The sequence below is a fragment of the Pelobates fuscus genome, chromosome 1, assembly GCF_036172605.1.
Source record: "Pelobates fuscus isolate aPelFus1 chromosome 1, aPelFus1.pri, whole genome shotgun sequence".
Lineage (NCBI taxonomy): Eukaryota > Metazoa > Chordata > Amphibia > Anura > Pelobatidae > Pelobates > Pelobates fuscus.
In genome coordinates, this window is record NC_086317.1 from 70,478,219 (window position 1) to 70,501,755 (window position 23,537).

Below are 23,537 nucleotides of genomic sequence, written 5' to 3' on the forward strand. Positions count from 1 at the left end.
AGTCGACCCAAATATAAGTCGAGACCCCTAATTTTACCCCAAAAAACTGGGAAAACATATTGACTCGAGTATAAGACTAGGGTGGGAAATGCAGCAGCTACTGGTAAATTTCTAAATAAAATTAGATATCCCAAAAATTATATTAATTGAATATTTATTTACAGTGTGTGTATATAATGAATGCAGTGTGTGTATAAATGCAGTTTGTGTGTGTATGAATGCAGTGTGTGTGTGTATGAGTGCAGTGTGTGTGTGTATGAATGCAGTATGTGTATGAATGCAGTGTGTGTGTATGAATGCAGTGTGTGTGTATGAGTGCAGTGTGTGTATGAGTGCAGTGTGTGTATGAGTGCAGTGTGTGTGTGTATGAATGCAGTGTGTGTATGAGTGCAGTGTGTGTATGAGTGCAGTGCAGTATGAATGCAGTGTGTGTATGAGTGCAGTGTGTGTATGAATGCAGTGTTTGTGTGTATGAATGCAGTGTATGTGATGCAGAGTGTGTTTGTGTATGTGATGCAGAGCCTTGGTGGGGGGTGGGCATTTTTATTATTATTTTTTAATTATTATTACTTATCTTTCCTGCAGCTCCTGTCAGCTCCCTTCTCTCTCCTCCGGTCCGGTCAGCTCCCTCTGCAAGTCTCGCGGTCTAAGTGCCGCGCGGAGCATTACACTGGAGGAGAAGGGAGCTGAGCGGACCAGAGGAGAGAGAAGGGAGCTGACAGGAGCTGCAGGAAAGGTAAGTAACAGCTTCCTGCCAGCCCCCAACAGGACCACCGGGCTTGTAATGAGCCCAGCGGTCCTTCTCTGTATTATGGCAATGTAAGTTTCCATAATACAGACATTGACTCGAGTATAAGTCGATTTGGGGGGTTTCAGCACAAAAAATGTGCTGAAAAACTCGTCTTATACTCGAGTATATACGGTATATGTATTAAATTTACTATTGCTTTGCTCACTTGTTGCTGTTAAACCAAGTGAGATGAATTTGTCATTTATTTATTTTTTGTTTTATCCTATATTTCTAAATCTGCTTAATTGGTCATTGAAAAAAAAATATTTTTTTTTTTTATCTGTTTGTTTGATTAATTGAACCAACCCTCATGATGCTTGATTTTTTTCAATTAAAATTCAGCTTTTTAAAAACAAAAACAAAAAAATATATATTTTTTAAATGAGCACTTAATATAATTTGCTGCACACTCCTGTTATAAAACTGGATTGGCCCTTTGGGGTTATATGCTCTAAAAAAGTAATTATAGGGAGCCGAAATACAACATTCAGATAAATGTAGCCAAACTGGAAAATCTGTTGAAGATTTTATTTTCCATTGCAGCTATTTTGTCAGATTAAATGGTTTAGAATTTGCCCCAACTAGGGTTTATTCAGTAAACACAGACTTGCCCTGAATTTAAAAGCTCGCTTTCCATTATGCAAAGCCAGTTTGCATTGTAAAGTCTGATGAACAAATCCCTCTATTTGTTTACATACATGATACCATGAGAATTCAAGAGGCTGCCCCTCATTTATAACAACACGTTCCATCTAGTATTTGACTCTGTTTATATCAACAGTTTAACCCCTTAAGGACCAATGGTGTCAAACATCCCAATCGTTATCTGTTCTGTTTCAAAGTGGAATGTCCCACTTATCTGACATCAGCAAGTTGTATGGATATACTGATCCCAATACAATTTAACACATACAGCAACGGATTGCAGATTCATCACATGTTTTCCTGGTGACATATAACATATACATATTGATGGGCAGCACTTGGAAAACAATAAGCTAAGGAAACTGGAAATTGAGGATTAATTCAAGAGTTACTCCGACCAAATAGCAGTATGTTCATAAAGCACTGGCTTTGCTCAGAGTAACCTTTTCTTAGGTTATGTTGGGTCCAACCTCCAAAATGGAGGAACAAAAAATGCTAAAACTCACTACTGTTCTTTAGCTGAGTTCAAGTCCTTCCTAGGGCCTGATCCTCCTTGCCTGCCTTTACTCCATGTCAGCTGAGAAAAGGACAGGGGCGACATGGAGGCGGGCTGCACCTCCATTGGCTGTCTGGCTCCAGCAGGCCTTAAGTGCTGGTGTCAGACAAAAAATATGCACAAAATTGACATTAGCCAGCCCAGAATAAAATTACTCTGCCAGAGATTAACGGAACATGCCAGTCACACTAACAACTTCATCTAAATGAAGTTGTTATGGTGCCATGAGATCTCCACGCACATTCTAACTTTAAGGGGTTAAACCATTCTCGAGCAGTTTAACCCCCAAATTTGCCTTCAGTGCTGATATGCAGGTCCTCTAGGTGGCATTTGGCTTCTGAATCTTAGTAACAGGATACGTGGGGTGCCGCCGGGCAGGGGCAATGCTGATTGGCTTTAAGGATTACCTGTCCATAACCTCATATGCCTCTTTCTGTTGGGGTTTGGAATAGCATTATCATTATATTTGTCTCGCTGATGGCAAAAAAAATGCAACTACATTGTAATGTTATTTTGCTGTAAGTTTCATCATGGTAGCATTAGTGGTAACCATGACAGCAATTGTTGTTTAATGAGTGTAAATGGGAACGGTCATCTAGACCTCGCATAGAATAAAATACTCATCATAGCAACTGCTTTCTGTAAGACTAGAAATTAAGCGTTGACTTATTAACAGCAAGAAGATGTTTCAACCACGATCATAAAAATAGACTTTCTATTTTGGCACCAAGTGGCTTTTTATAACACAGTAACATGCTTCCTTAAAAAGATCACCACGCTAGGACACATTGTAACTGGAAAAAAAAAAGTTACACTTCAAGTGTTATCATCTTAATTTTATATTTACATTTTTTTTTTATTCACTCTGATTTCCTTAGATTAATGTATATATGTATAAAAGATTTCCAATTTAAGTGCATCGAAAAATAAAGATGAAAAAGTTCTCTTTCGATGCAGTTTCTAAATTTATTTTAGGAAATATACTTTTTGATACCTTATTGTGTTGTGTTGTTTTTTTTTTATCATAAAGAAGCAGTGCCTTATTGTGCTGCTACACCGCTACAGTGTCAGCTGATTGCAAGCAGCCAATGAGCCAAGCCTTGCACACCTGGCGCACCGTTAGCTAATTGCTTCACTGCTTTCATTGGGCAGGTGATCTAGAGAACACTGAGTGGTTATGGTGCAAAGAGCATGCTAGAGTGGGGATGATACTTGGTGTATTCCTTTGGAACAAAGAGAGTGCTTGTCATTAATTATTTTTTCCCAAAAAGTGGATTGTTCTTATTGATGTAGTTCATACTGTATATAAAACCTGTAGGAGAGATCACATTTTTCATAGATTCCTGTTCTGCTGTGGCAGAACAGGAAAAAATATCCTCATCTGCAAATAGCCTGATATAATTTGAGCCCATTACCCTCAACTTTGCTGGCATTTTTTTCTCCTTTTTTTTTTTAAATAAAATGTTTAATTTCTGTTATTGCAGGTGGTATGATCCATCACACCTATTATTTGTGCCCTGGAGGTTGATCGCAATATATTATTGGTGCTGAAGCAGCAACAAGTCTGTATTCTTGCCTGTTGCTACTCCTTCTTTTTCTTACTGTGTTCCCTCTGTGTTGGACCTGTATTGAGCAGCAGTGTTTAGTAGATGAAGCCCATAATGCAGAGGAGCACTGAAAGTAAATGCACCAAGTTCGCATTACAAAAGGGATCAAACTGAGAGAGTAGTCATGGAAGCCAATGGTCAGGGCAGTCGGCACAGGTTCAGAGACGATAATTCAGGCAAGGGTCAAAACAGGATATGGCAGGTTAGTCACTTTACACAATCAGGAGTACAGTACAACTGAGCGAGGAGTCAGGGGTTAGTGGCGTTTAAATAGGGAGAGGGGGCGGTCAGCTTACTGCTCTCCATCTCCTGTCCCTGTTTCGGTGCACGCACCATATCTTTCTCCCGAAGCTCTGCCTTCTGTGTTGCCGCATTCAGGAAGTGGCGGCATTTGTATGAATGTAAGTGGTCATGGTGGGTTGTCGGGGCAGCCGCACTGTCTGAAGAGCATTGCTTGGTGGGCTAATCAGGCCTGGAGAATGAGTGTACACTCGAAAAGCCCTGTTTTTTTATTTAAGCACCCTTTCATTGTGAGCCCCGAGTTCTTTGTATTATTGAGAGAGAAATTACATTTCTAATTACACAATTTGTGACAGTGCTATGTTAATGCATTGTATTTCTAGTTGGCGGTACCGTGCAGTGGGGGATATTATGAGTGCAGAGTTTTAACGCAAAGGGTGCAGGTGTCATGCTGTCAATTTGGGATTTATGTTGTGAGGACAAGTTTAATACCACATAGTGTGTATTAATGCACCAGTTGTGGAGTTTATAAAAAAAGATTTATATATAATACTCGGAATTCCTTCAAACATTAACAGGGTTATTCACTGAAGTGAGAATTGTCTGGATTTAAAAGTTAACAAAAAGGATATTTCAAAATTTAGCCAAATTAGAACAATTCTTCAAATCATTTCTGTCTTTATTTCTGCTATTTTGACCTTAGATTGGAAAGTCACTTTGAAATCTCTGTAATTCTCACTTTTTTGAATAGCTTTGTTGATGTCATATAATTTAGTGATGATTAACGTGGAAACAAGTAGGTAGCGAGTTTCTTATCGTTCTCCTATTATTCTCTGTAGGAGACATTAAAAGTCTTGTCAGATGGGAATTACAAGTCGCTAATGGTAGGATTTTGTAGTTTAGAAACAGCCGTTGTTCGCTAATGCTAGCAATTTCAGTGAGTAAACGGGCCCTCTGTCTGTCCGTAGTAGCTGTTTGGATTATATAGGCACAGCAGGTCTTTCTCAATGTTAGCGACAGTGAATGTAGAGAAAACAGAATCAGTTTAGCAAGCGCATGATCCGATCTTTCACATTGCTCAATTTAACCTCAGTGTATAAATCCTAACCATTTCTATCCCAGCCAAGTTATCTTGCACGGGGATCTATGCAAGATTAGAGGAAGAGTGATTAAACTAAATGAGAAAATTCTATTCTGAAACACATTTAACATTGAACTTGATGGACTTTAGTCTCATCTCAACCTAGACTACTATGTAACATTTTTTTGGCATTTCTTTTTCTTTTTTTGAATTTTTTTTTTCTATACCGTCACTCTGCTCTAATATGCTAAAGTTTCCATTTTTTTAGAATGACCCGTGATAATGTTATTGACCCCAAAAATAACAGGCATTCTATTAAGTGTGATCAAATCTGAGTACAGCTCTGACAAAGAGTTCAAAACGTTTCCTATTAATCGTGATGACCGTGAGAATGACCTGTTAACCTGTTTGACGTTTTCCTCACACTAAATGATAATGTCATTTGGCAAAGGAAGCAGAGGCGCCTGGTGATTTAACACCTGGATGTTAACCCAATATAACAGTGAAATCATCTTGTTTTTGCAATATAATTAGATGAGATATGTGAGATGTGGGGCGTCTCTAAAAGCTGACACAATGTGCCTTATCTACTTTTAAATATGCACAATTATAAATGAATGATAGGCTTCCAGTGTGACACCAGCGGCCGAATCTGCCAATAGGATTCAGAAACATTGAGTTCTACCCCCTAGAGTTAACTCACCTTTGTAAGGAATGATAGAAAATGGTTGAGCTAATTAATCACTGAAAAATACAGTGTGCAAGCAGGAAGATTGATGTGAAAGACCTTGTCTCTGTACTGTCAAATCTATTATATTGGAAATTGTATTTACAGGAGAAATGAGAGAGCGTTACATGAATCATTTAATATATCCCATTACTTTCGATATAAAATATTGTGTCCACATTGTAACATGTACCACAACACAGAGACGCATAAACACAAGAACTAAAGAATTGATTGCATATGATATGACAGATAGCTTTACCCTCTTCTCTTGCGTTGACCCCTTCTGTGCCAGGCAGTTTTGCAAAACTCAGGAGAAAAGAGAAAGACAGCTGTGCACATTTTAATCAACTCCTAAATGTTTCAAGGTTTTTGCATGCGTATTAGTTAGGTCTCCATCCCAATCCATTGTGTAATCACTAATATGACAAACTTCAGCGCACTCCGTCAATACTTTCATTAGGAGCTGTGGAGGTAGAGTTAGTATTTCAGTCAATTATATTTTGTAGGAAAGTAGACCATTTTAATATTTAGCAGACATTTAGCAGGCAACAACATTTTCTGGTGGCTGAAGTAACCTTCCTGGCTATCTTACCCAGAAGGCTTGGAGGCTTGACTTGTAGAAATTCTTCCCAGCTTCCTATTTAGTTTAATAAAGGGTTTTGGGGGTTGGACTGGGTGGCCAGTCCTTTTTCAATAACATGAGGTTGTTAAATTGCCTACAGTATTCTTGAATGAAGCAGTTTTTGGGGAATAGATCATGCCCCTGCAGTCTCATTGCTCAATTCTCTACAATTTAGGAGTTACATCACTTTGTTTATGCAGCCCTTGTTACACCTCCCTGCATGTGACTTGCACAGCCTTCATAAACACTTCCTGTAAAGACATATCTAATGTTAAAACTTGCTTTATTGAAAATTCTGTTTAATGTGGGATTTTTTATCTCCTGCTTTGCTAATAGTCTGCTATAGGATGCAGTGGCCTCCTGTGTGTTATTTAAATTAAATATGCAGAGCAGGAGATAAAAATGTCTTAAGTAAGTTAAGATCTGATTAAAAAATAAAACCTTTTTTTAAGCAGGCTGTGTGTGTCACAGCCAGGGGAGGTGAGGCTAGGGCTGGATATTGGGAGGTGCCACAAATTAGTAATTTTTCCACTTAGCAACACCCCTGGCATCATTGTTTATCAAAAAATATGGGAATTATCTGCTAAACCAATGATAAACAAAATAAAATATATAAGTGCACATTCAAGAGTACAGTAAAAATAAATTGAATAACTTTCATCAAAGTATAAAACAATAGGTGCAGTCTCTCTATGTCACCACCTGGGGTCCTACACGTTTCGTCCGTGTATAGGACTTCCTCAGGGACTTCAGTGACAAGCAGTGACAGGATACAAATGAACAATATAATTCCCTTCCCTCCCCAGTCCTTTATACCTCCCCAGTGTTCACACAAAAAGTAATTCCGCTCCGAACCTTGACCCGTGGCTATTCCTACTAAGCAGAACCATAGACGGCTGGTCTAAACATGAGCAAAAGCTAATCCACAAAATTACCCTGGCGGCCAGGAGAGTGATAGCCTCCGGATGGCTCAAACCAAACATACCATCCAGGGCCGGGGTGATAAGGCGGATCAAAGAAGTCCACCTGATGGATAACTTAACAGCTACACTATGAGGCACATTAAAAACATTCCAGAAGATCTGGGAACCGTGGGAAAACTCCAACCTGGCCAACTTAACATAAACAACCTCAACCAATACAACTGAAAAGTAGGTCTTTCCCTTACCCCCCTCCCCCCACCCCCACCTTTCTTCCTTCTCTTTTCTATATATACTTGTATCAGTAGAACCTAACCTATACGTTCTATGTAACACAAAATTTCGACCCACAAACGATATATCCTAGGACGGTCTCACAGGGCGAACGATTCACACGTCTCACAAATCCAGTAAGCTGCCACTCTCAAACTGCCCTCACAGGCGTTCACTGAGCATAGTCGCTAGGAACAGTCCACAAGGAAAACAAACGAACATGGGAACCAACTATTGCTAGAATCTACCGATTGTCACGACAGTGACCCCTTCACGCAGAGTGCAACCTAACTATAGAACGTATACCGGACCTTAGAATGGCCGGGCTCACGTTAGAGTAGTCAAATGGGATAGCCAGAGGTCAAGGGATAACAGAAGACGGAATAACGATTAACAAGCCAAAGTACAGGGAACCAGAGAGTAGAATAGTCAAATAGAGTAGCCAGAAGTCAAATACCAGGAGAGAATACCAATAAACATAAAGAGCACTATGGGAACTAGCAAGAACCACACTAGGGCGTCTTACTGCTGTCAAGACAGCCCTTTTATAGTGTGGTGTGTTTTGCTTTAAAACCACGCCCCCAAAAGGTCCGGGTGCGTGGTTGCGTCATGATTCTGTCGGCTTCCAGCCGACGGCAGTGGCGCGCATGCGCCGAAGTTAGAAATTCCGCTCTGAGTGAGCGGCCGGCGTCAGAGGTGCCGTGCCGCTCAGTGAAGGAGGATGCTGTACTGCGTGGGTCCGAGGATGACAGGTAAGGTATCGTGACAGTACCCCCCCCACAAGGACCGCCCCCAGGGCGGTTAGAACGCCTCCTTTCAAATAAACGAATCAGGCGGGGGGCGTGCACATCAGAAGCGTCCACCCACGAACGATCCTCAGGTCCATAACCCTTCCAGTCTAAAAGGTATTGAAGTTTACCCCTAGAAAAACGAGAATCCAAAATAGACCTCACCTCATATTCGTTTTGTCCCTCCACAACTTCAGGAAGAGGAGGAGGGGTATTACGAGTAAACCGATTACAAATTAATGGTTTGAGAAGTGAGACATGGAACGAATTCGGTATTTTCATATTAGAGGGCAAACGAAGACTGTAACAAACAGGGTTGATACGCTTGAGAACCTGAAATGGACCAATGAATCTGGGAGCGAATTTCATAGATGGGACCTTAAGTCTAATGTTACGGGTACTTAACCACACTTTATCCCCGATCATGAACGTGGGAGCAGGTTTCCGATGCCTATCCGCATTGGCTTTGTACACACTAGCCCTTTGAGTCAATATTTGTTTAACCCCTAACCAAGTCTCCCTCATGTTCCTAACGGTGTCATCTACACTTGGCACTCCGGTAGAATGAATGGAACTCGGTAAAGTTGTAGGATTAAACCCATAATTAATAAAAAACGGGCTGTGTAAAGTGGATTCATGGATATGATGATTGTGAGCAAATTCTGCCCATGGTAACAGGTCCGCCCAGTCATCTTGATGAACCGAAGTGAAACAACGGATGTATTGTTCCAGGCATTGGTTCATCCTTTCTGTAACCCCATTAGATTGGGGATGATAAGAAGAGGAAAGGTTAAGGTTGATACCTAACTGTCCACAAAATGATTTCCAGAAACGAGAAATAAATTGAGGCCCTCTATCAGAGACAATATCTTGGGGTACCCCATGTAAACGGACCACTTCTTTTATAAATATATACGCCAGTTCAGATGATGTAGGTAATTTATAAAGAGGAACCAAATGAGACATCTTGGAGAATCTGTCAATTATCGTTAATACGACAGTGTAGTTCTTAGAAGGGGGTAGGTCTACTACGAAATCCATAGCAATACTTGACCATGGAGTCTCTGGAACAGGTAAGGGCATAAGGAGTCCTATAGGACGACCCTTAGGTGATTTTGTAGTGGAACAAATATTACAAGCAAGGACAAACTCACGCACATCCTTTTTGTAGGAAGGCCACCAAAATCGTTCCGCCAGCAATGATGTGGTTTTATGTATCCCTTGATGCCCTGCCATTTTGGAGTCATGCATGAGGGATAATACTTTATTCCGATAGGTTAATGGCACATATAGTTTTCCTTGAGGAACAGTCAAGGTAGTACGATCTTGGAATGTAGAGATCTCCTCTATTAATCCCGATGAGACTTTAGCAAAGACAGTTGCTACAATACGATTATGAGGGATTAAAGAGGACATAACTTCATTGGAGGAAGTAACAGGTTCATATTGGCGGGATAGAGCATCCGCCTTAGTATTTTTTGACCCTGGCCTGTATGTAACAACATAATTGAAACGATTGAGGTATAAAGACCAACGTACTTGTCTGTCAGACATTTTCTTGGCTTCACTGAAGTAAGAGAGGTTTTTATGATCTGTAAAAATGGTAACAGGGATGGGTGACCCTTCAAGCAAGTATCGCCATTCTTTAAGGGCAGAAATAATTGCCAACAACTCTCTCTCCCCTATATCGTATCTCTTCTCAGTTTCCGTTAATTTTTTTGAAAAAAACCCACAAGGATGCAATGGTTGATCATCCGAAGGTCTTTGAGATAGTATTGCTCCTATCCCTGACTCGGATGCATCTACTTCCAGTATGAAAGGACGAGAAGGATCAGGGTGTCTTAATACTGGTGCTGAGGAAAAGGCTTCTTTCAATAAATCAAAAGCTCTTTTAGCTTCAGTACACCATTCCCTGTGATTTCTTCCCTTCTTAGTCATAGCAGTAATAGGGGCTGTTATTGAAGAGAATCCTTTTATGAATTTTCTATAGTAATTGGCAAACCCCAGGAAGCGTTGGATTGCTTTGAGTCCAACTGGTAAGGGCCATTGCTGAATGGCTTCTAACTTTTTCGGCTCCATTTGGAAACCCGTACTAGAAATGATATATCCCAGGAAATGCACTTCTTCCTTGTGGAACAAACATTTCTCCAATTTACAATAGAGACCATTCTCTAATAACCTTGAAAGAACCAATCTGACATGTTCATAGTGTTCGTTTATGTTTTTAGAATAAATCAGGATATCATCCAAATATACGATTACAAACATTTGTAAAAAGTCTCGCAACACATCATTGATGAAGTCCTGAAAGACTGCTGGAGCGTTGCATAAGCCGAAGGGCATAACTCGATACTCATAATGACCATAACGAGTATTAAAAGCAGTCTTCCATTCATGCCCTTCTTTTATTCTGATTAAATTATATGCTCCCCGCAAATCTAGTTTAGAAAAGACAGTAGCTCCTTTTAACCTGTCAAATAGTTCAGTCACTAAGGGAATAGGATAAGCATTACGGATAGTAATCTTATTCAACCCTCTGTAATCAATACAGGGTCTTAAATCCCCTTCTTTCTTAGATACAAAGAAAAACCCCGCACCCGCGGGCGATGAGGATTTAGTGATAAACCCTTTCTTTAAATTCTCGGCAATGTACTCCTCTAATACTTTATTCTCGGCCATCGACAGGGGATAAACCGTGCCTCTTGGAGGCATAGTACCAGGCAACAATTCAATAGGACAATCATAGGGACGATGGGGAGGTAACTTTTCTGCCTCTTTAGGTTCAAAGACATCTTTAAGGTCAATATATTGGTTGGGTATTTGGGTAGTCAATGGTTCCATAGTAGGTATATTGATTAAGCCTACTGGTTTAATCGGAGTAATGCATTTACTGTGACAAGAATCTCCCCACTTAATGATCTCCTTCTTTTCCCAGTCAATCGACGGATTATGCTGGACTAACCAAGGAAACCCAAGTATTACAGGAAAAATAGGAGATGTTATCTGTTGCAGAATGATAACCTCCCTATGAAGAAGACCTGTAGATAATACTAGAGGAATGGTCTCCTGGGTAATAAGAGGTATCGATAATGGTCTACCATCTATGGCCTCAACGGCCAAGGGTGCCGATCTTTTTTGGAATGGAAGGGTATTTTTCTGCACGAATGAGAGATCTACAAAATTCTCAGCAGCCCCAGAATCAATTAAAGCAAGGGTGGATATTTTCTTTCCCTCCCATTCTAAAGTAATAGGTAGAAGAAGCCGGAGATCTTTTTTATCATTGAAGGAGGACATACACATAACACCCAAGGCCTGTCCCCCTTGTGAACTTAGGTGCGAGAGTTTTCCGGCCGGTTAGGACAATTCACTCGTGTATGTCCCTTCCTGCCACAATACAAACATAAACCTTCCCTCCTACGGTATTGTCTCTCTGTCTCAGACAATCTTGTAGCCCCTAATTGCATGGGTTCTGGAGGGGTTTCGGACGAGGGATAGGTTAGAGCAAGACGTTCCGGTACTCTCCTAGGTCTCTCTCTGGTGTTCTGCCTGTACCTAAGACGTTCATCAATATGAGCTAAATATGTTATTAGCTCCTCTAGAGTATCTGGTAAATCTCTTGTGGCCACTTCATCTAGGATTCTATCAGATACTCCATTCAGGAACACATCTACGAATGCTTGTTCGTTCCATCTGACTTCTGCAGCTAAAGTACGGAATTCCAAGGCATAATCTACTAGAGAACGGGTATTTTGTCTTAAACGCAATAAGGATTTGGCAGCGTTAGTCTTTCTGCCTGGGGTATCAAAAGTTCTCCTGAAAGCTGCAACAAAGTTAGTGTAATTAAAGACTATGGGGTTGTCATTCTCCCACAAGGGATTAGCCCAGGTTAAAGCCTTATCTACTAACAGGGTTATAATATACCCAATCTTAGCTCTATCGGTAGGGTAAGCTCTAGGATGGAGTTCAAAATATATGCTTATCTGATTTAGGAACCCCCTGCATCCGTTAGGATCACCCCCATACCTGAGAGGTGCTGTAGCCTGATTGGAAGTACCTGTAGGTAGTACTTCCATGGGATGTTCTTGGGGTCTCAGACTAGGAGTCTGCTCCTCCGGCTGGAGATAAGCAGTGCGGTTAATTAAGGTCTGTACGGCGAGGGCGATCTGGTCCATACGATGGTCCAGCTCCTCAAACCTATTGTCCGCACCAAGCCCAAGAGGGTTAACACCTGCAGGGTCCATGGCCCTAGTGTAATGTCACGACAGTGACCCCTTCACGCAGAGTGCAACCTAACTATAGAACGTATACCGGACCTTAGAATGGCCGGGCTCACGTTAGAGTAGTCAAATGGGATAGCCAGAGGTCAAGGGATAACAGAAGACGGAATAACGATTAACAAGCCAAAGTACAGGGAACCAGAGAGTAGAATAGTCAAATAGAGTAGCCAGAAGTCAAATACCAGGAGAGAATACCAATAAACATAAAGAGCACTATGGGAACTAGCAAGAACCACACTAGGGCGTCTTACTGCTGTCAAGACAGCCCTTTTATAGTGTGGTGTGTTTTGCTTTAAAACCACGCCCCCAAAAGGTCCGGGTGCGTGGTTGCGTCATGATTCTGTCGGCTTCCAGCCGACGGCAGTGGCGCGCATGCGCCGAAGTTAGAAATTCCGCTCTGAGTGAGCGGCCGGCGTCAGAGGTGCCGTGCCGCTCAGTGAAGGAGGATGCTGTACTGCGTGGGTCCGAGGATGACAGGTAAGGTATCGTGACACCGATTAGTAGACGCAACAGACGCAGGTGACCAGTAGTACCATGTTGTTTCACACAAAAGCTGTACTATGTAAATGTATACCACTTGTTATTTGTACTATAACACGTCTTTAACCCTGGATGACCGATTATGCATTACTCATGTCGATTACAAATAAAGAATTACAAAAAAAAAAAAAGTAATTCCGTACAGGTGTCGCGATCAATCATTTCTCCTCTCTCTCTTAGTCTCAAAGGCAAATGTATGCAGCATGTACGGACAAAAGGCAAAGAAAAAGGGGGAAATATTAGAAACTCTGGATAGCACTACTGTATTTAAGTGTGCTTAATGCACATACAATATTCAATTAATGATTTATGAATACCTTATAGACGCACACTCAAATATATATAAAAAATATACATGATTTTTTTGTAAATATTTTGTGGAAGACAATAGGAAGTCTTTGAGGATACTATTGGAAGTTCTACCCTGTTTAGGGAGGTTTCTTTCTGCTTACATATAAATTGAGCACTTATTGCACTGTGGCTTGTGTACACACCAACTGTCTTTTTTGCATCATTGTTTATCAGTGTGGGTTTTCTTTAATGAAGCACAAGCTGAGAATGTTGGAAAAAAGACAAATCTAAATGACATTGAAGACATTAAAGGGGATAGCAGAACTCCCCGGAACCGTGTAACTCCTGGTTATAACAAAAATGCTGATGTCCACATATGTGAGAAGTCCTCTTTTGCAAAGTCAGTTGTTTCTTGCCAAATGTGTTTACTTTTAACGGTATGAGAAATTGGTGAATGGTGGGATTCATAATGCTTTATTGAGTGGTGAGTTTTACAAATGAATAAAGAATATCCCAAAAGTCTGAACTTGTGGCAGTAAGTTATAGTGTAGATGTGTGATAGAATTCAGGCAGAAGGAAGAGAAGGTCAAAGAGAAGATAAATGTCCAAGAGCGGAGTGAGGTCCCAGAGCAGACTGACTTCTGACTGACTGGATGTGAAGGTCTGAGACACAAAATACAGAATGTAAACGATATGAGCAAAACAGAGACTTAAGTGGAATCGCAGACTGAAACCTTTAACCCCTTAAGGACCAAACTTCTGGAATAAAAGGGAATCATGACATGTCACACATGTCATGTGTCCTTAAGGGGTTAAAGCCTTCCCAGGAAGCTGCATTGAGACTGCTCAGTAACAGAGGAGCATGTCCATAATACCAGAGTTTGGCATACATCCCAAGTGTCTCTACTTAGCAGAGACAGTCCCTTTTTTGAACCCAAATCCATCTCTCCCTCCTTTCTAACCTAACGTTCCTCTTTTCTGAAAGCACCATATTGTTGGTGTGTAAAGAGTGTACAATAGAGCTCCACAGCCATAATACTCATAGTAATGTGTCTTTAAATTACAATAAATGAGTTTAGAAATCAGTCTGTGTAAATAAGATACATTGTTCTTGTTCTAAATTACATTTTAGTTGCATTAATTGTTCTTAGTAAGTCACCTAAAGATTCTCAGAACGGCCCTGCCCCTGGTCATACCAGTAGCCACAGCACTAAAATGAAATGTTTTAGGGTAAGCCTGTGGTGGAATTACTTTTTATCTTCACATTAAGATAATTTCATGAGAAGGTAACTGTTAAATTAAAACTTTTCTTTGTTGACAGTTAAGGATTTGTCTGAAAACTCATACATTGCGGAAAATACAGATAATTTCCATACTTGAATGACACGGTTAAAAAAAACCCTGATGTAATTCAAGTCACTCAATGAATGTTGTCTTTCAAGAGACTCTGTGAAGCATAACATAGTTAAGACAATCTGTCAAATAGCTGGTAAAGGTACGGATGTGCAACTGTAATAAAAAATCAAATGTTTCAGATAACATCCAGTTCCGGAGAACCTCGAGCTTCATACCTTTTCCAAAAACAAAAAATTGTGAAACGAATCAGAAAGCATACAGGCTGAGCTATAGAAACATGCAGGATTTTCCTGAAGCAACTTCATGTGGTCAGATTGGAAGCCGATGTTGGATTATTATTTTAGTATCTCTGCAAACTTCCTATATACCAGGAGTACAATCAGACCATCATTTATTGAGTGCAATAAAGAGATGAAATATTTGCATATTAAAATAGGTCTTATAATGTAATGCAGAAAATATTACCTTTAGAACCATACAGTTTGATTTTTATAAATCTGTATATTGTGTATTAAAAATGACATTTGGCTAAGTAAATCCTTTCTCCTAATCTATTAAAGGGTTGTTGTTAAGGTATCACTATAATAAGAAGTAGACCTGTGCATTCAGTTTTAATCGAATCCCAATCTGAATCACCTAAATTTTGGGTGATCAGTGATTTGGCTGAATTCCGCATCTTCGAAAACCATATAGATGTATAATGAAAGAGATGAAATAGGCAATGGATGTGCCATCTTGTTTGTTTCGTGATTTGAAGTTCCGCCTATGGGGGTTAATGTGACCCCCATATAAGTGTGAGCTTTAATAACTGTGGAATGGGGGTTGGGGCATTTCTGCTAAACAATGACCAGTCACAATAAGATGCACCTATGTTGGGAGACTGTGCTCCCCACACATGAAGGCAGATGCATTGCATATAGCTGTTTAGAAACCATAGATGAATACTCTGAAGTTAATTTTGGCTACATATCTGTAAGAGCTCCAAAGAGTCAGGCTTCCAAATCATCACATGTTTTACAATTTTGTGTTTTAATAAGTATTTATCTCATGTGTCGGACAATCAAAAATAATCATGCATAAAAAGAACTGGGAAAGGAGGAAAGTTAAAGAAAGTCCATCTGTCTGCTTGTCTCTCTCTCTCTGTTTATATGTCTGTCTGTCTGTCTCTCTCTCTGTTTATCTGTCTGTCTGTCTCTCTCTGAATATCTATTTATCTAGTTGTCTGTCTGTCTGTCTATTTCCGTAGATATCTTAGTAGTTGAACAGTGACAAGGGGGTTGAAAAATATGAGGTGCTTCATGCAATTTGCATATTACTGCACTTATAAGTAGCTTAATACAAGTAGATAGAAGAGCATAGGTGGTTATGGTAGGTACTTGAAGCAGCCCTTTAAATTGTCTATGTAAAAATCTGTGGCTCATATATTTTAGAACAATTGCATTGTGCCTTATATGGCTTTGTGGTGAAGGTATAAAATACATAATACGCAATAAGATTATTATTTATTTTTTTTCTATTGCATGTTAATTTGTATCAGTGGTGACAGATATGGAAGCATGGAAAGCCCTAAGTACTTAAGCTGAAATGTTCATTTTGTTCCACTGAGGAATGCAAATTATATCTTATTTACATCATCAATGAACAACCTTGATATATAGCCGCAAGGTTCCCCAATCCTTTGAAAGTCAGTCTCTTAGATTATTCATCATAGCTGTGGAACACTTATGTGACAGCATTATAAACATCCAGATAATGTCTTGTTATCTAACAAAATGTCAATAGAATTGTTCCAGTGAAAGATTCTTGTGTTAACCAGGTTTGTACTTTAGATGATCAATGTGAAACAGTGTACACACTGCAAACAGTGCTATAACTTTTAGCATTAATAAAAAATATATATTTTTTGTAATCAAAAAATTTGAATATCCCTCAAAATTATTTATAAGCAAATCAGAATTAAAAAAATCTCTTGAAAATAAATCAGTAGCGTGGTTTAAATAAACATTCCCATCCCATAAGATCTTCTCAATGAAGTTGTTATGGAAGCTGGAGAGCCTGGGCGCCTATTTAAATTCAGGTTTTAAAAGGAAACTATAGTGTCAGGAAACAAAGCTGTTTTCCTGACACTGTAGCTCCCTATAGTGCCGAAATTCACCCCCTCCCCCCAGCCTTCACCCCCTGTGCCTAAAAACACCTTCTGTCAATTACATGAGTCCACCACCAATGTCCCTCGGTGCTTGTTCAGGCTCTGTCTCTGCTCCTCCTTTGCCGACATCAGCCAGTGTGGAAGGAACCAAATGCGCATGCATGGCAATGGCCTCACTCGCATTAGTATTTCCCCCATTTCCGCTATTAGAAAGTATGTATAATGCTTACCTGTGGGGGTTTGGGTGACTCTGGGATACCTCATGCCTAACGACCCAGAAGTCCCTCTAGTGATGGTAGACAGCCACTAGATAGAGGTGGAGTTAACCCTCAAAGGTAATTATTACAGTTTATTAAAAACGGCAATAATTACCTTTACAGGGTTAGTGGCCTAGTACTATGCACCCATGCCACTTCAATGAGCTGAAGTGGTCTGGGTGCCTATAGTGTACCTTTAAACCATTTTGCTAACAAAACAAAGTGATGTACCTCCTAAAATGCTTAATTAAGCTAAAGTTGTATTGGTGCCAATAGTATCCCTTTAACATATTAGAACATCTATAAATGTGTGGTCAGTCTGGTTAGTGCAATGCATAATGTAATTGTATTCACTATAATGACACAAGCCATATTCCAATGACAAGCCATGACTTTTACAGATAAAATATCTCTGCATATTGAATTTTTAAAAAAATCAAGAATATTTGAAGCAATTTCTGCTCACATCCATTTGTAAAACTCTAAGTATTACATTTATTGTTTTATTGTAATTAGCTATTGTTGGCTCTGTTTACACAGTCCATACCCAACCAATGGCATCAAATTCAGAATTATTCACTAAATTCTGTACCGTAGCAAATTCAAGTAAATGGCGCAAGCTGTGACAGTAGTGGATAGAGGATTTTTTCCAGATCTGTTATCTTCGTATACATTTAGCCTTATAGAATTTTACTTGCTACAATTCAGAATATATGAAAAAATCGTATTGCTTCTACCGTTCTCAAAGCTGTGAATCCTTGCCATGGCATTTTATATGCAAACTGAAGATTTCAACTGTTGATAGGTGTGACGTTCAGTGCAGAATGATTTCATGGTACCAGGAAGTCTCTTGATTTAAGGGAGTTATTTAACATGACTAATTACTTTGATTTAATTTGAAGGGTCTAAATACTGTCATACAGAGTAGTCTTGATTATGTGAGCCTAAGAGCCTGTATTAGCAGTAAGAGGTACAGGTTAAGGATAACAGATGAGAATGTCTCATAAGTGTTGCCCCCATATGTTGTCAAGTGTTATATGCCCCATAAACCCTAAGAGCGTACTTTGTCTTAGCCTTCTAAATTCATTTGGGCCCAGGCTAGGGATCATTTTGCAATAACTCGTAAATAAAAACAGATATAATTGAGACCAGTACACATAGCAGTGCTAATAAAGCCATTATGTACTAATATAAGGGATATTGTATCATCCTGATTTATTTGGGAGCCCAGAGTGAGCTAGTATAATATTTGCTATACAGAGGAGATGTCCCATGGCGAATTGCTGCCAGCGATTTTGTGGTCCTGTCCCGCAGTCCAGATTTAGTTCTTTGGTGTCCTACATACAGGCACACTGGGGAACTGTCCTCGGGCTCGTGCTTTGCATGGGCATTAGAATCCTGCAGAGAGTGTTTCAATGGTGCTCTGTGCAAGGTCCTTTAGGTTGGTGGCTGGCCAGACAGGACCTTAAATGGGAGGCCAGACCCTTTTTCGATCCTATTCCGATCTCATTTCTGGATTTATATAATTGTTATGAATTACAGCTCAATAGCGCTTTTTGAAATATTATTCAAGGTTATTTCAGCCTACATTTTGCAAATCAGTGTGTAGTTCACTGCAATTATGTGATCAGTGAATAAACCCTTTTAATGTACCTTCACTATTAGCATCACTTATTTTCTTGTACATTTTTTTTTTTTTAAGTAGGTTGACTTTATTACATGTTGGTAATTATAAGAAAGAACAAATTAATTCATAATAAAGACATTACCTTTTTATTATTTTTTATAAATGAGCTGCTAAATATAGCTTATTACTTCCCTTATTCTGTGGTTACTCTGGCCATCATTAGGTACTGCTGCCATTGTTGGTCTTATTTATCGATCTGACATTTTCTAGTGTACTTATCCAAGGTGCTTTAGAGAGATTAGTGAACATGCACAGGTATACAGAGAGTATGATTTATAATTAGATGTTACAGTAAAAGGAAAATACATTCTTTCCCGTGTAACTTGAGTTTCCAATCTGAAGTTCATAAAGGATGGATGAGACAAGACGTAGCATGGAAGACGATTTACAGCCGACAGCTGGAGAGTTTAATGGCTTTGTTGCTAATACGGTTAAGGCTGTGAAAAATTATGGCATTATTGAAATGATAAAGGGTAATTAAAGATGATTCTCTAACACGTGGCAACACATACTTCCTGCCAAAATGCTGTATAAAGTAATATTGTAAAATTATTTGAAGAAAGTGGGTGAGTTATTGGTGGCTGACATTTGGGGGACACTTGCAGGACAGATGGTGTTCATGGAGTAGATGTGTTTGATATTAATCTATTAGAGGTTCAGTAGTGGTTGCTGTGGTTGGTAGGGTTAAGGATTACCCTTTTAGAGGTTAATTTCGGGGGAACTGTATACGAGTTGGGGTTCTGAAAAGCATGAGGGAAACAAACTTGGGATAACATTGAAGAGTGTGGGAATCAAATAGAAAGAAAATATAAAGAGCAGGGAAGGGAATTACTAAATTAGAGAAAATTTATTTATACTTACCGTAATTTTCTTTTCCTGGCTATTATTCATGGCAGCATTTAACATATGGGTTTAGCTCCTCCCTCTAACCCTCAGGACAGGAAACACAATCAATCAAACAATTAAGCCTACCTTCCCCTACTATATTAGGTACCCCAGTATCCTCCACACCTCAGTCCAGTAACAAGACAAATAAACCAAGAGAGGGCGGGAGACCAAATGCTGCCATGAATAATAGCCAGGAAAAGAAAATTACGGTAAGTATAAATAAATTTTCTCTATTCCTGGCTAATCATGGCAGCATTTAACATATGGGATTCCCAAAGCAATAACCACTCAGGGAGGGTAAGTCATGCTACAAAAATTGTTTAATATCCACTTAAGGCTTATAAGAGTTCAAGACCGAAAGGCCAAACTCCGAATCAGAATGAGAAGAGACATCCACTCTGTAGTGACGTACAAAGGTCTTCAAAGACGACCAATTGGCAGCTTTACAAATGCTCTCTGCAGAAACCCCTGACTCTGCAGCCCATGAAGTAGCAATGGACCTTGTGGAATGAGCTTTGATGTCCTTGGGAACCGGAACCTGTTTCGACCTGTAAGCTCTAGAAATAGCCTGAACGGTCCAGGAACGAAGGGTAGCGACAGAGGCTGCTTCACCTTTACGAGAACCCCAAGGAATCACAAACAATTGGGGAGACTTTCTCCAATTAGCTGAACGTCCAATATACGTGGAAAGACACCTCCTCAGGTCTAGTGTATGGCATCTTACTTCTTCAGGAGATGATGGATCCTGAAAATACCCCGGCAGGACAATCTCTTGATTCAGGTGGAAGGAAGTAACAACCTTAGGAAGGAACTCAGGTCTAGGGCGTAGCACAACTCTATCATCGAAGAAGGTAGTGAACGGTTGTTCAGAAGACAGTGCTCTGATATCTGACATTCTCCTAGCAGATACCAAGGCCAGTAACAACAGGGTCTTTAGAGAAAGAACCTGCATAGGGACCTCATCGATAGGTTCGAAGGGATGTTCCGTCAAGGCCTGCAGAACCAGAGGCAGATTCCAAGGAGCCGAGAATCCCTTGATAGGAGGTCTAATCCTAATGACAGCTTTGAAGAAACGAATCACCATAGGATTTAAAGCCCAACGAACACCAGAAAGAGCTGAAAGAGCCGAGCAGTGCACTTTAAGCGTGTTAAGTTGAAGGCCTCTCTCCAGGCCTGCTTGAAGGAAACCCAGAACCTGAGACACGGAAGGGGAACTTAAATCTTGAACCGTGGAATTACACCATCGTGCAAAGGCTTCCCATACCTTATGGTAAGTAGAAGAAGTAGAAGGATTCCTGGAACGTAATAGTGTTGAGATAACCTGGTCCGAAAGGCCATGTTCAACTAGAGACTTCCTCTCAATAGCCATGCATGGAGCCTGAATTTGTGAGGCTCCGGATGAAACACTGGACCCTGAATCAGCAGGTCTTCTGATATTGGAAGTTCCCAAGGCAGGTCCATCGATAGTCTCTGCAACAGGGGAAACCAAGGACGACGAGGCCAGAAGGGAAGAACAGCTATCACCTTGCAATGTTCTTTGGAGATCTTTCTCAGAACAGCGTGTATGAGCGGAATCGGAGGGAAGACATAAGCTAGATTGAACACCCAACTGATGGATAGAGCATCCTGAGCAACTGCCATTGGATGGTATCTTCTTGACACAAAGCATGGAACCTGCGCATTCCGATAGGTTGCCATGAGGTCTACTTGGGGAAGACCCCACTTCTGGACCAACTGGGTGAAGATCCTCTTGGAAAGTTGCCATTCTGAAGCTTCTATCAGGTGTCTGCTGAGGAAATCCGCTAATACATTCTCCTTCCCGGGAAGATAGGTGGCACACAGGCCTTCCACATGATTCTGAGCCCAGGTCATAATGGGAACTATCTCTCTCATCAGGGCTACACTCCTTGTACCGCCTTGATGGTTTATGTAGGCAGCAGCTGCTTTGTTGTCCACCCTCAACTTGACCCAGCGATGCCTGATGAGCTGTTGAAAATGAAGAAGAGCCAGGAAAGTAGCTCTTAGTTCTCTGATGTTGGAAGGCAAGCATTGAGTTTTCGGTGGCCATTTTTCTTGAAAAAATCGATTGCCTAAATGTGCGCCCCAACCTGTCAGACTGGCATCCGTCGTAATGACCACCCAGTCTATTTCTCGTAAGGGGAATCCTCGGGAGATGTGTTCCCACGACATCCACCAAAGGAGCTTCTGTTTCAGAGCCGAAGGAATGTGAATCAGCGACTCCCAGTCCCTCGAGCTGGTCCTGAAATTTCTCAGAAAAAATTGTTGAAGAGGGCGAAGGTTCCACTGTGCCCACCTGACAAGCTCTATCGTGGAGGAGAGAGTCCCCAGGAGTCTCATAAACTCTCTTGCCGAGGCCGAAGTCTTCAGTCTGAAGTCTCTTATCCGATCTTGAAGTACGATCTTTCTGTCGTGTGCGAGAGATACAATCGCCGTGTCTGTATTGAAACTCGCTCCCAGGAATATTAGTTCTCTTGAAGGATGCAAGTGACTCTTCTCGTAGTTGATGAGCCAACCGAAATGAGATAGAGTGTCGAGGACTAGTTGTCTGTGTTGAAATATTATTCCCAGGTCCGGGGCCACTACCAGGATGTCGTCCAGGTAGTGAAACACCGCTACACCTTCTTTTCTGAGCAAGGCAATGATGGTGACCAGAACCTTCGAGAAGGTCCTTGGGGCCGTGCTTATACCAAAAGGAAGGGCCTGAAATTGAAAATGTTCGTTCCGGACACAAAACCTGAGAAACTTTTGATGGGCGATCGTGATAGGGACATGAAAATAGGCATCCCTGAGATCTACTGATATCATCCAATCTTGGTGATGAACAACAGGGATGATGGAGCGAATGGATTCCATGCGAAATCTTCTGACTCTGAGGAAAAGGTTGAGCTGGTGGAGGTCTAGAATAGGTCTCCATTTTCCTTCCGGTTTCTTGACCAAAAACAGGGGAGAATAATAACCCTGGAATCTTTCTCCTATGGGTACAGGTACGATGGCCTTTTCCATAAGAAGATTGTAGACATAGAGACTCAGAATCTCTCTTTTTTGGATGTTGGCAGGAAGCCTTGTGCGAACAAACCTTGGTGGAGGCGGATAATCTTCGAATTCCAGATGATAACCTCTGCTGATAATGGATCTGACCCAAGCATCTGGAATGATTTCCCAGGCCCTCTGAAAGAATGAAAGACGTGCTCCCACTCGAGGAACCTGGAGTAAGCCACCTTCAGAACTGCTTGTTGGGGCGAAAGGAAGAAGTCTGCGTCTTGCCCCTAGAGGATTTTACATTCTGGCCGCTCTTCCAATTGGAATGCCTAGAGAATTCTCTGCCTGGTCTGTAGGTCTTACTTTCTCTAAAGTAGCCTTGATCCCTAAAAGGTCTGCGGTCCAGATGAGGTCTCTTAGGACGTCTATCTTGAGGCAGCATGACCTGCTTAACCTCCGCTGCTTTCTTAATAGCTTCATCCAGCGGTTTCCCAAAAAGCACTTCTCCCATAAAGGGAAGTGAGCATAGATTATTCTTAGAGGAAAGGTCTGCCCCCCAGGACCTTAGCCAAAGCGCCCGTCTAGCGGTGACTGCATGGGCCATAACCTTCGAAAGAATTCTAATAAGGTCAGTGGAGGATTCCAAAAGCCAGTCACTGGCGAGTTTGATATCCCTTAAGGATTCTGCCATCTGACGTCTACTAACACCTTTATCGATGTCATCCTCCAAGTCAAGCAACCAGGAACGCATGGCTCTAGACAAAGCAGAGATGGATACGGCCGGGTGGCAACCCAAACCTGCTGTCATGAAGGCTTTAGATAAATCAGCATCTATCCTTTTAT